This window comes from Trachypithecus francoisi, unplaced genomic scaffold (assembly GCF_009764315.1).
Source record: "Trachypithecus francoisi isolate TF-2019V2 unplaced genomic scaffold, Tfra_2.0 Contig00552, whole genome shotgun sequence".
Classification (NCBI taxonomy): Eukaryota; Metazoa; Chordata; class Mammalia; order Primates; family Cercopithecidae; genus Trachypithecus; species Trachypithecus francoisi.
In genome coordinates this window covers 42,983-56,483 of record NW_022680720.1, presented here as the reverse complement: position 1 = coordinate 56,483, position 13,501 = coordinate 42,983, and the positions used below count along the sequence as shown (strand labels likewise).

Genomic DNA, 13,501 nt, shown 5'->3' with positions numbered 1-13,501 from the left:
TGTTTTCCAGTGTGCTGTCAACCCTGGCATCAGAGCTCTTCCTGCCATGGGCACTGGTAATTGACTTACTGGAGAAAGTCAAGCTTTTAAGTCCCAGGAATACAGGGTTCCTATTTCTTTAAGCTGTGTTTATTTTTACACTATTGCTGGTAGAGTCAGTGTGTACTGAGTGAAGATGAAGCAAAAGTGTCAAAGAGTGATTTCCAAGAAGATGAAAAACGATCTGCAGTTTCTACTTCCTTAGCCAGCAGGCGATGTCTCTCCTGTGGCATCAGACAGTAGAGACGGTGGCACTCAGTGTGGAGCCTCCTGGCTGAAGGAGGGGACAACACGGTGTTCCATCTCCCTAGATGCTGTATGCACCTCCCCTGGCTGGTGATTTACTTGAGAGAAACCCATATGTGGAGTAGGGAGTGCTGCCTTTGGCATCTACCCAGGTCTGGCTCTGGACTCTGCCTCTTACCAAGGGTGACTTGTAGGCCTAACTCACCTGGTGGCTGTGAGAACCCAGTCCCCACAGATCCAGGCACTTCACAGTTGACAAGGTCAAGATGAATGTTCAAGATGATAGAATCTTCCATTGGCTCATCTGAGCACAGCACTCCTACAGCATCAGCTCCATTCACAGCCAGCTGCTCTGCCGAGCGCTGCTGTTTTCCTGGAATTGTGAATGCCCAGAGTCTCCACAGATTGCCAGCTTGAGTCCGGAGAAGGTATATGTATGTGGATGAATAATAAATAGTGAATTTCGTGAAAGTTAAAATGAAAGAAAATGAAATGAAGGAAAAAATAACCTGAATATTAAAAGGTCTTTACACACCATTTTTGCGTTGTTTTTTGCTTTCGGTCCTTTTTAGTTGGTCACAAGGTCTAGTGCAGGTATTAACATACGATGTCAGTCTTCAGGCTCAGCGAATTCCTCTGTCTCACCTTGCAGGGGATATAGGAACTTGCAGGTGGCAGAATCCTAAGAGCCTGAGGGATCACGGTGCTTTCCATGCAGTGATTCTGCAACTGTAGGCACCTGCCTCTCAGAGGAAGAATTTTCAAATCGGTCACAGCTACACTTGCAAGGGTGTCCTTTGTCACTTTTTCTGATGGAGAACTCAGTTGTTGTGAAATATAAGTTTCTGATATTTTGATCCTCACACTTCCCACACTAAACAGTGGCACTGCATTCTGTCCCCCAACTTTGAAAGGGGAAGCAAGAGGATAGGTCCTGTCTGAATCTCGAGGTGCTCCTTGAGGAATGTCCAGAGGCTGCTCTGGCTTGGGACAAGCAGTGTCTCACAAGACCAAAGTGCCTGGTGGCACAATCCTGTCAGCCACAGAGGCCGGTGCCAGGGCCATCACCCCAGACAACATGACCAGTCCCAGACTGCTGTCTCAGACAGCACACTGCCCATCAGTCCAGGGAACCCTGTATTTACCATTATACAGTGTCGAGGGACTTCATAGAAAATGGTCTTGTGGATGTTGTGAGCTTCTTATGGTTCTTTAATAATAACCCTATGAGATGCAGACCCTAAGCACAGGGGGAGCTCAGTGTGCATTCGTGTTGTAAGGGCAGGATGAACGGTCCAATCAGAGGCCTGTGGCATTGGGCATGTGGGCATGTGGATCTGGTCAGCATCTTCTGCCTACAGCTCTTTCTTCTCCAGCAGTGCACGGCATCTACATTAGTCAGGGTTCGCCAGAGAAACAAAACCAACAGGATGTGAGTATAGATGCAGAGGGAAATTTATTATAAGGAGTGAATTGTGATTGGCAAGGCCGACCAGCCCCGGATCTGCAGGATGAGGGGGCAGCTGGAGGCCCAGGAAAGCCCTGTGTGGTTCTGTTCCAAGGATTCACAGGAAGGAGGAATTCTCTCTCTTTGGGGAAGGGCAGGTTTCTTGTTCCCTGTGGGCTTCAGCCTGATGGGGTGAGGCCCCCACGCTGGGAAGGCAAACTGCTTTACTCCCTCTGCTGATTTAAACATTAACCTCACCCAGAAACACCATTGAGAGTAAGGCCTGACCACACTGGGCTCCCTGTGGCCAAGTCAAGCTGACGTACAATTGAAGGTCACAGCATCTGAGAACTTTCTCTTCCTCCTTACGTCAAAACCCCCATGAGTGTTTACAGCAAACAAATTCAGAACCAAGGCTCTCCTGGGTGTCCCTGTCCAGACACTCTGAATGAAAGTCCGAATTCCAAATGGGGCACCTGCCTGCATCCCAGGCCCCTTCTTCCAGGGGTTGGGGTTGGGACGTGGGTCTGGGTGCATCCACTTTGGAAGTCCCCACTGGGAGGCTCAAGGTGGAGCCATAGCACTAGGCCAGGGCTATGGGTTCCTAGGGGCTGGTTTTCCAGGAAATCAGAAAGCAGTCACTTGCAGAAGAGACAGTTGAAGCCCTGACCCTGCAGTGCTGGGGCAGTGGATCCTTTCCTGTCTCTGCTGAAACTAACCTGTGTTCTGTTATTGATAATAAAATATTCCCAGCTAAAACAAAATGTGCCCTATGCTGACCCTGTAGGAACTGTCTTTATGAAGTCAGTACTACTAGGTTACTGAAGTTCTTTATCTAAACTGCTGAAGCCAGACAGTGACCTGGAAGACTGTTAGACCTGGAGGCTGCCTCTGATACAGGCCTGAGGCTGCCTAAAATCACTGCAGGAGTGGAAAAGGCCAATTGAGTGTTCATTTGACTTTTCTGCAACTGCACAAATTATGCCAGGCCTCTTTACATTCTAAGTCAACAGGTGGGATTCAAAAGTCATTCTCCATTGCTTTTTTTTTTTTTTTTTTAACTTCGTCGAAGATTAGATATTGGTGAGTATGTGGCGTTATTTCTGTGTTCTCCATTCTGGTCCATTGGACTCTGTGTCTGTTTTTACACCGGTAGCTGTTGTTTTGGTTACTACAGTAACCTTGCGGTGTAGTTTGAAGTTGGGTAATGTGATGACCCCGGCTTGGTTCTTTTTACTTAGGTTTGCTTTGGCTCTTTGGGCTCTTTTTTGGTTCCATACACAATTTAGAACAGTGTTTTCTAATTCTGTGAAAAATGGCATGGGTAGTTTGGTAGGATAGGGTTTGTAGATTGTGTTGGGCAGTATGGCTATTTTAATAATTTTGATTCTTCCAATCCATGGCCATGGAATTTTTTTTTTCATTTGTTTGCCATCTGTGATTTCTTTCAGCAGTGTTTCGTAGTTCTCCTTGTAGAGCTCTCTCACCTGCTTGGTCACATATATTCCTAGGGATTTATTCTTTCTGTGGCTATTGCTAATGAGATTGAATTCCTGATTGAACTTTTAGCTCTAACATTATTGATGTATAAAAATGCTACTGATTTTCATACATTGATTTCTATTCTGAAATGTTAACAAAGTTATTACTTCTAGAAGCCCTTTGGTGGAGTCTTTAGGGGTTTAGGTATAGAATTATATCATCAGTGAAGAGAAATAGTTTGACTTTCTCTTTTTCTATCTGGATGTCTTTTATTTCTTTCTCTTGACTGATTGCCCTGGCTAGAACATCCAGTACTGCATCCAACAGGAGTGGTGAGAATGGGAATCATGTTTTGTTCTAGTTCTCAAGGGGACTGCTTCCAGCTTTTGCCCATTCAGTATAATGTCGACTGTGTGTTTTTCATAGATAGCTCTTATTATTGTTAGGTAGGTTCCTTTGATGCCTACTTTATTGAGGGTTTCTTTTCTTTAACACAAAGGGATGTTTAATTCTATCAAAAGCTTTCTTTTTTGCATCTATTTAGTTTTGTTTTTAATTATGTTTACGTGGTAAATCACATTTTTTGATTTGCATATGTTGAAACAACCTTGATTCTAGAAATCTACAGGGTGACGATGAACTTTCGGTTGTGCTGCTAGACTAAGTTTGCTAGTATTTTGTTGAGAATTTTGGGTATATATTTATCAGGGATATTGGCCTGTAGGTTTTTTTTTTTTTTTTTTTTTCTTGTGTCTTTCCTAGGTTTTGATATCAGGTTGACACTGGCTTCACAAAGTAGTTAAGGAGAAGTCCCTGCTTAACTCAGCGGGCCTCAAGAGGTTGCTGGGATTCCCCCGCCTCGCCCCCAGATTCCCCAGAGTTCAGCACAGCCTGTGCCCTGGGTGTCACAAAGACCGATGCGGGTCCCTCTCCCCGGGAATGGGCGGGCCTGGGTCCTGTCCACGGGGCTCCTCGCAGGCGCTGATGCAGGATGGATCATCGTGCATGAGGTGGGGGCACCACTGCACCCCAGGGTCCCTGCCTGCCTCCTGGGGAGCCCGGCGACCCTGAAGCAGCTCTGGTGAGGACGCAGTGTCTGGGCCCTAGCGAGGTCCCCGGGCTCCCACAGGACAGATGCGGACAGTGTGGCCAGGGAGGCCCTGCTACCCTCGGGACTGTCCCTCCAGCCCCTAGCTTTCTGTGATTCCCTGGGCCCCCTCTGCAGAGGGGCAGGGGATCCACCCTGGATCCTGAGGTGCCCAGCTTGAGGGACCCCAGAGCTTCAGCCAGGCCGCTTCCTTTGCGGGGTGAAGCTGAGGTTCAGAGGAAGGCAGGGGCAGGTCCCGGGCGCTCCCCAAAGGAGTCTATCTAGGGGCTGGGGTCACAGGGAGCGCTCCTGAGACCTCTTTGGCCCTAGAGCTGGGGAGGATGAGAGACTAGGGGCCTTTCGTCGACCCCTGAGGCTGGGCAGAGGCTCAGCCTGTGCCACAACTCTAAGCTGCGTCTGGCCCGTCCGAGGTGCGGGCCCTTTAAGAGGGGGTGGTGCTTCAACCTGGCGCGAGGGACGCTGCCCGCGTGCACGTGCTGCCCCTACGGAAGCCGAGACTACACTTCCTGTGAGGCCTCAGCGGCAGCGGTGGAGCAGCGTGGTCAGAGAGAGCTTCAGAGAAGCCATGGTGGGTTCCGCGTGAAGGTGGAGGAGGCTCCAGGTCTTGGTAAGTGTCACCGGCATGGACCCCACCAGGAACCCTCTGGACCTCCCTGCTCCTTCCCGGTCACTCCCTGCTTTCGGGCCCTGACTTATTCTGGGCATCTGGGCCCAAGTCGTCCACATGGAGGCGGTTGTGGGGTCCTGGCCTTGGCAGCGTCCGCCCCCCTGCCGCCTCTTGGCCCACAGCCCCGGCGGTGAAGCGCGGGTCCTGGGTTCCTCCGAGCTCCATGGGCTTCTGAGCTGGGGTCTAGGGTTATTTTTGATGCCTCAAGACCTTTAGCAAGAGACCTCGCTAGAGCAGGGGACATGTGTAGTTTCAGTTCTTTGAGGAGTCTCCGGCTATTTAGCTGTTTTCCAGGATGTGTATCCTAATTTTCAGTTCCACCTGCAGTGTATGAGTTCCCCTTTCTCGAAAAGCACACTCGCATTCCTATTTTTTTTCTTTTTGTTTTGTTTTTTGCGAAAGAGTCTTGCTCTTTTGCCCGTGCTGGGGTGCAGTGGCGCGATCTCGGCTCACTGCAACCTTCGCCTCCGGGGTTCAAGCAATTTTCCTGGTTCAGCCTCCAGAGTAGCTGGGCCTCTGGACACCATCCACCACACCCGGCTAATTTTTGTGTTTTTAGTAGAGACGGGGTTTCATGACATTGGTCACTCTGGTCTGAAGCTCCTGACCTCAGGTGATCCACCCGCCTTGGCCTCCCAAAGTGCTGGGATTACAGGCCTGAGCCACCGCTCCCAGCCCCTCCTATGTCTTAAAAATTTTTTAGGAATATTCAGTAAGTGTGAGATTATCTGGGTGTGGTTTTGAATTACAGTTTTTTTTCTAATGCATAATTGTGAGGACCTTATATCGTATCTGCTTTTTTTTTTATGAGTGTACAGAATTGTCCAGATTCTTTGCGAAATATTTGATTGTTGGCGAAATATTTGATTGGATTCTTTTGCTACTTTGTAGTGTTTTTTGTGTACACATCAGATGAAAACTCATGAATTGCAAGATTACCTGAAATTTTTTCCTAATCTATAGGACGCTTTTTTATTTGGAAAGTAGTTTTCTTTGATGTGCAGAAACTTTTCAGGTTGATATCGTCCCATATGTTTATTTTTGTGTTTCATGTATGTAATTTTCGTCGCCCATATAAGAAAATATTGATCAGTGACAAAGCATTTAGTTGTTAGTGAGGTTTTTCTTCAAAGGTATTTGTTTGTTTTCCTCTTTGCAAAGGTGAGCAGACATTCAAGTAACCCAAAATACATGTTCAGCCTGTGTTTTAAAAACCTTTTTATGGTTTTTGGTCTTTTGGCCTTCAATTTGGGGGAGGGGGTTTTGTTTTTCATACGTCGTGTAAAATAAGGGTCCTGTTTCTGGCTTCTGCATCCGGGTATCATTTTTCTCAAAGGTATTCATTGAGCAGACTCTGTTTTCCGCATTGTGGTGTTCTTTATGAAAGTCAGTTGACTATGTCCATATTTGTGTTGATCATGTTTTTGCTCTCCCTGTTTTTGTCCACAGTTCTAGGTATTTTTATTTATGCAAGTACCATATTTCTGCTGCATAACTACAACTTGGCAGTGTAATTTGATATTGAGGATTGTGGGTTCTCACTTTGATTGTATTTCTCAGGGTTCCTTCAGATATCCATTGCCTTTGTGGCTCTCTGTGATTTTTAGCAATATGTATTTATTTCTGTTAACTTTATTTCACAACACAAAGGTCTATAGTTAGGGGTACATTTTGAAACATATAGATGGGGTGATGATCAAATCAGGGTACTTGGGAGCTCTATTCCCTCACACAGGTATTATTTTTGTGTGGAGAGAACATACAAAATTATCCCTTCTTGCTCTTTGGAAAAATATAATATTGTAAACTCCAGTCACTGGGGCTGAGGAGAACATTCAGATGTATTCCTTTACCGTTAAGATAACTTTGTTTCCATAACCAATCCTTCCCCATTCCCGGTCTAGCTCCCAGACTGTGGTAATCAATATTGTGCTTTCTACTGCTTTAAGATAAACATCTTAAGATTTCACGTGAGTGGTATCATGCAGTGTTTGTCTTTCTAGGCCTAACTCATTACATTTAACATAATGTTTTCCAGGTTCATCTGCGTTGCTCTAAATGACACTGTTTCATTGTTTTGATGGCTGAAGAATATTCCCTGGTGTATGTATATGAGAGTTTCCTGATCTCTGTATCTGTGGATGAACAGGTAGGTTGAATGATACCCAGTAGTGGGACTGCTAGATGGTTTGGTGTTTCTTTTTTTCCTATTTTGCAGGACCCCTCAACTGTTTTTTATAGTGTTAATACTAATTTACGTTTCCACAAACAGTTCCCCTTTCTGGAAATTCATACCAGGATTTTTTTTTTTTTTCTTTGAGACAGAGTCTAGCTCTGTCACCCAGGCTGGGGTGGAGTGGCCGATTTCGGCTCAGTGCAAGCTCCACCTCCCGGGTTCATGCCATTTTCCTGCCTCAGCCTCCCAAGTAGCTGGGACTACAGGCACCCGCTACCACACCCGGCTAAATTTTTGTATTTTTAGTAAAGATGGGGTTTCACTGTGTTAGCCAGGATGGTCTTGATCTCCTGCCCGCGTGATCCACCTGCCTGGGCCTCCCAAAGTGCTGGGATTACAGGCATGAGCCTCTGCCCCTAGCCTATGAATTGTCTTTTTAAATACTTTAATCTTTTTGTAATGTTGATTCTAGTTGGAGTGAGATAAATTCTGGGTGTAATTTTGATGTACATTTTTCTCATGAGTAGTAATGTTAACCCCATTTTTGTAAACATTGGGTCAGTTTCCTGTCTTTGCAGAAATATCTACTCAGATTATTTGCCCAATTTTGATCTGGTTATTTTTCTGTTGTTTTAGTTTTTTTTGCCAGCTGGCAGTGTAACTAGCTTGTAGATTTTCAAAAACAGCCCCTTATCCACTGTATGTTTGCCCAAATTTTTCTTATAATTTTCAGTATGCTTTTTCATTTTGTTCATTGTTTTCTTTGTTGGGCACAAACTCTTCAGTTTGATGTGGTCCCACATGTGTAGAATTTCTTGGTTAGCTGCGCTGTTGGTTACTAATCAGGAAAAAACAAAATTGCTACCAAAGCAGTCCATTGTCAATGATTTTTTTCCTTGTATTTTTGTTACTTTTTGCAAACCATAAGCATACATTCAAGTTGCCCTAAATATACACACACACCAGAGGTTGTCTTTATAGGAGCCTTATGGTTGCAAGTTTTGTGTATAATCTTTAATCGTTTTGAGTTGGTTATTGTGTATCTAGTACCATAAGAGTCCTATATTACATTACACATGGATATCTAGTTTTGGAAACCTTCCCCATTGTGTCATTTTGGTGGTGTTTTGAAAAATGTGTTCACGCTATAGAATTTTGTGTTGATTCTTGAGCATCCTCATTTTTCTCACTGGTCTGTGTTTCTCTGTATATGCCAGTAACATATGGGTTGGTTAACCAGGGATTTTCTAATAATTAGAACTCAGAGAATGTGATACATCCCATATGGTTTGTATTTCTCAGGATAGCTTCGGAAATTCAGCATGTTTCACATTTCCACATACATTGTGGCATTGTTTCTTTCTATTTCTTAAAACACTATTTGCCATATACTAAATGTATATGATCAGAGGGTACAAGGAAGATTTTGATACATGTTTGTGTTGAGTAATGATAAAATCGGGTTATTTAGCATCTCCACCTCATATAGATTTTATTTTTTGAGTGGTAACAATGTTCAGAATCTTTCCTTCTAACTACTTTGAAACATATGATACATTTGTGTTAAGGCTAGTCACCCTGCTGTAGAATAAAAGACCAGATTTGATCACTCTCATCTGGTCGTCTTTGTACCCATCACTGATTCCTTCCCAGACCGCCTCTACCTCCCCTGCAGACTCTGGTAACCCCTATTGAACTTTTTACTTCTAGGATATAAAGTTCTTTTCAGTCTACATCCCTGAGATAACATGGCATCAGTCTTTCTCGACCAGGCTCATTCACTGGACTTGATGTTTTCCAGGTTTCTTCATGTGGCTGCAGATGGCAGGATTTTCCAAAGCTTTGTGGCTGAAACATATTCTGTGGTGTATCTATACAGCAGTTTCCTCATCCCTGCAGCTGCGTATGCACAGGTAGGTTGGTTCTGTACCTTGGCCACAGTTACAAGTGCTTTAGTACCTCTGGGAAGGCAGATAGCTCTCTTCAACCTAGGGATTTCAACTACTTTAAATGTGGAACCACTGGTGGGGCTGCTAGCTGACATGGTAGTTGTACTGTGAATTTGTTCAGGAATCTCTCACTGTTTTTCATAGTGTGTATACTAATTTACATCCCCACCAATAGTGTTTAAGAGGTTACCCTTCTGTAAGTCTATACGGGATGTCACTTTCAAAAAGTCTGTGTTTTGTTTGTTTTGTGTAGTATTCATTCTGAGTGGAATGAGACGGAATCATAGTGTAGTTTTCATGGACTTTTTTTGTGAGGATTAGTGATGTCGATAAAGTTCTTTGAGAAATCCCCACGTTGCTGTCCATGGTGTCCAAACTAGTTTTCATTTCCACCAACAGCCGACCAGCATCTCTTTCCTCCTGTGCCTCACTGGCATTCATTCTTGTTGACTGTGTCACAATCGTCATTCTGACCAGTGTGAAATACTATCCCATGGGTATTTTGCTTTACATTTCTCTGATGATTACTGAGGTAGAGAAATGTTGTCCTGTCTGTTGGTTGCTGTAAACCTTCTTTTGAGATGCTTGTTTTCATGCCCCTTGCCCTTTCTTCATTGAGTTTTTGTTTTGCTGATTTATTTGCTTAAAGTCTTTGAGGTAGATCCTGGATATTAGACTTCATCAGATGCATACGTGGAAACATTTTCTCCCACTGTGTAGGCTGTGCATTTACTCTGTTGGTAATTTCTGCTGTGCAGCAGCTCTTTTGTACATTACGCCCCACTTGTCAACACTTGTTTTAGTTGCACTTGCTTTTTACACATTTTGTAAAAGAACACCAAAAGACACAACGAAGAAGGGGGAATCTGCTTAATAAATTGTTTTTAAAATTGGATATCCCTATATAAAATAATAAAATAGAACCCCTATTGTGTAAAAGGCACAACAGTCAACTCAAAATGAATTAGAGACTAATACACAAAGCAGGGACATAGGCGTATCCGTGCTGTGCCAAATCCTCTGTCAAGAAGGGTATTTCCTAGGTTCTCTTGCAGGCTTTTCATAGTTTGCGGTCTTGCATTACATCTTTCATTCATCTCGAGGTAGTTTCGGTACACAGTGAGACACAGGGGCCCACTGCCTTTCTTCTGCAACTGGCTAGCCATTTATCCCAGCACCATCTATTGAGAGGAGGGAATCCTTTCTCCAAAGCTTATTTTTGTGGATTTTGTTGAGGATCAGATGGTGTTAGGGGTGCAGGTTTACGTCTGGGTTCTCTAATCTGTTCCACTGGTCTGTGTGGAACGGGGTCCCTAACTTCAATGGAATGTAAAATTAGAAAGTGTGACACAACCGGTGTAGTTTGTATTTCTCAGCATTGCTTTGGAAATTCAGGGTGTTTTGTGGTCCACATGAACTTTAGCATTGCGTGTTTACATATTTTTTAAAAGGTTGTCCATACAGTAATGGCATACAATGGGGGAAGTTAGAGCGGAGCATTTTGGTTAATGCAGATATAGAGAAATGTTAAAATCAGGATATTTAGAATCTCTGTTATCACAAACAGTTAATTTCTTTGTGACGGAAACATTTGGAATCTTGCATTTACAAGAGTCTCTATTATCACAAACAGTTGTTAATTTCTTTATGGTGAAAATATGTGAAATCTTCTTTTTCAGATTTTGTGAAAACGGTGTGATGTTGTGTTAATTTACTCTAGTCACTGTGCTGTGGAACAGAGAGGAACAATTCATGCCTCTCATCTAAGTGTAACTTTGTACGTATTTCTGATCCCTGCCCATGCCCCCTCTTCCCTCCAACCTCTGGTAACCAGTATTGTGCTCTCTAGATTTATGCCATGAAGCCTTTTATTTTGGATTCTACATGAGTGAGATGTGGCAGTGTTTTTGTTTCTCTGCCTGGTTTAGGTCATTTACCATAATATCCTCCAGATTCAACAGTATGGCTCCAAATGATGACATTTCATTCTGTTTTTCTGGCTGAAGACTATTCTATTTGTGTACATCGATCGCAGTTACTTTATCCCTTCATCTGTGGCTGGACAGGTAAGTTTATTCTTTATTTTGACAGTTGTCAGTAGTGCTGCAGTCCACATAGGATGGCAAATATCTCTTGCATGGGCTGATTTCTTTTGCCCTGAAAGTATATTTAATAGTAGAATTGTTAGATGAAGTGGTAGTTGTAGGTTTAATTTTTGGAGAAACCTCTCACTGGTTTCTGTAGTTTGTATACTAATTAACGTTCTTATCAAACGAGTTGCTCTCTGGAAATTTACACCCACATTTATGTCTGTTTTAATGTATGTTATAACTTTGGTAACATCCATTTTATAGTGAGATGATGTAGGTGTTGTTTTGATTTACATCTTTCTCATGATTTGTGATGCTATCCAAGTTCTTAAAACTTGTTTTCAATGTTATGTCTTCTTTGCAGAAATGTCTATTCAGGTTCTTTTGACCCATTTTGTTTGGTTATTAGTTTCTCATTTGTGTTTTTGCTAGTAAGTAGTGTTAGTGGCTTAGACATTTTGAAGACAATCTTTTATCAGATGTATGTTTGCCAAAACCCTTCTTGTAAACTTCAGGATGATTTTTTTATTTTTTTCATGATTTTTTTTTTATCTGCTTGGGCACAAACTCTAGAGTGGGGTGCATTCCCACGTGTGTCTGTTTTCTTGGTTCCCTGTGACGTAGGTGACTGATGAAGAAAAACAAAATCGTGTCCGAACTAATCCATCACCCATGAGTTTTCCCCCTGTATTCTTTGTTTGGTTTTGGCACAGTGTGAACACAGATCCACGTTGACCTAAATATACCCACACTGTATGTCTTCTCTTTGGGGGAGCTTGATGCTTTAAAGTTTTGTGTATTAGTCTCTAATTCATTTTGAGTTGATTGTTGTGCCTTTTACACAATAGGGGTTCTATTTTATTATTTTATATGAGGACATCCAATTTTTAAAACAATTTATTAAACAGATTCCCCCTTCCTCGTTCTGTCTTTTGGTGTTCTTTCACAAAATGTGTACACTACCAAGGAGTTTGTTTTGTGATTGAGCTCCCTCATTCTGTCTGTTGGCCTGGGTGTCTTGGTTAATGCCAGTCATCTGTTGTTTAGATAACTCGCTTTTCAATATAATTTCAAACGAGGACAGTGATGTATCCCACATACTTTCTATTTCCAGAAATACTTTTGAAATTTAGGGCATTTCATGATTCCATGTGAATGTTAGCATCGTTGGCATCCTTTTTTTTTTTTTTGTTAAAGAAATTGCCCTAGAGTATATGTATATAACTAGAGGATGCAGGGGCCATTTTGATATAGGTACACCTAGCATATTGATGAAATCACAATCTTTTGCATTTGTGAAGTCCTCTAGGTATTATTTGTCTGTGGAGAGGATATTCAGAATCCTTTCCAGGTATTTGGAAAATTCACTACAATATTAACCCTAGTCACCCTGCTATAGAAGAGAAGGGTAGGATTGATCTCAGTTTTCTAAGTGTAACTTGGTAACCATTACCAGTTCCTGCCCAGGCCCCTCTTCTCCCCAGCTTCTGGTAACCACTGTTGAACTTTCTACTTCTATGAGGTCAGGTGTTTTAGATTCCACATAGGTGAGATTATGCAGTATATGCCTTTCTCTGCCTGGCTCATTTCATTTAACATAATGTCCCTCAGGTTTTTCCACATGACTGCAAATGACTAGATGTAACCCATTTCTATGGTTGAAGAATACTCCATTCTGGATGCATATTGCAGTTTTCTCATCCCTTCATCAGTGAATGAACAGGTAGGCATATTTCCTATCTTGGCTATTGTGAGTACTACAGTACACAGAGCAAGGGAGGTATCTCTTCCCCATAGCAATTTCATTGACTGTAAATGTACAGCCAGTGGTGGGAAGGCTAGATGAAATGGAGTTTTTACTTTGTTTGAGGAACTTCTAGCTGTTTTTCCTAGAGTGTGTACAAATCGATATTCCCACGAAGAGTGTAGGAGAAGAATTTCCCCTTCTGCAAGTCTATACCAGTTGCTTCTTTTTCAAACTTCTATTTTTGTGTTCAGTAACATTCATTCTATGGGTATGGAAGTGGTATCTCACTGTGGTTTTCCTTGACATTCTCGTGAGGATTAGAGCTTTTGGGAAACTTTTTCTTTTACCTATGAGTCAATTGCTCATCTGCTTTTCAGACATGTCTGTTCAGGTCCTTTGCCCAGACTTAGCTTGGGTATTTGTTTTTGTTTCTGTTTTTGTTTTCTTCCACATCGTAGTGTTAGTTTCTTGCACATATTTTATAAGAACCCCTTTCAAAGACAGGATTTTCCCTAGTTTTCTTTCAGTGTGTGAGGTGCCTTCTCTTCTG

General features: G+C 42.8%; 1 long non-coding RNA gene across 1 annotated transcript; it reads left to right on the top strand.

Moving 5' to 3' along the window:
• The first annotated feature begins 4,862 nt into the window (after positions 1-4,862).
• On the top strand, positions 4,863-12,883 carry LOC117085411. Its single transcript, XR_004437948.1, has 4 exons — positions 4,863-4,929; positions 7,028-7,138; positions 8,967-9,078; positions 12,816-12,883. It is a non-coding gene; the product is annotated as an uncharacterized LOC117085411 (long non-coding RNA).
• Positions 12,884-13,501: the final 618 nt, after the last annotated feature.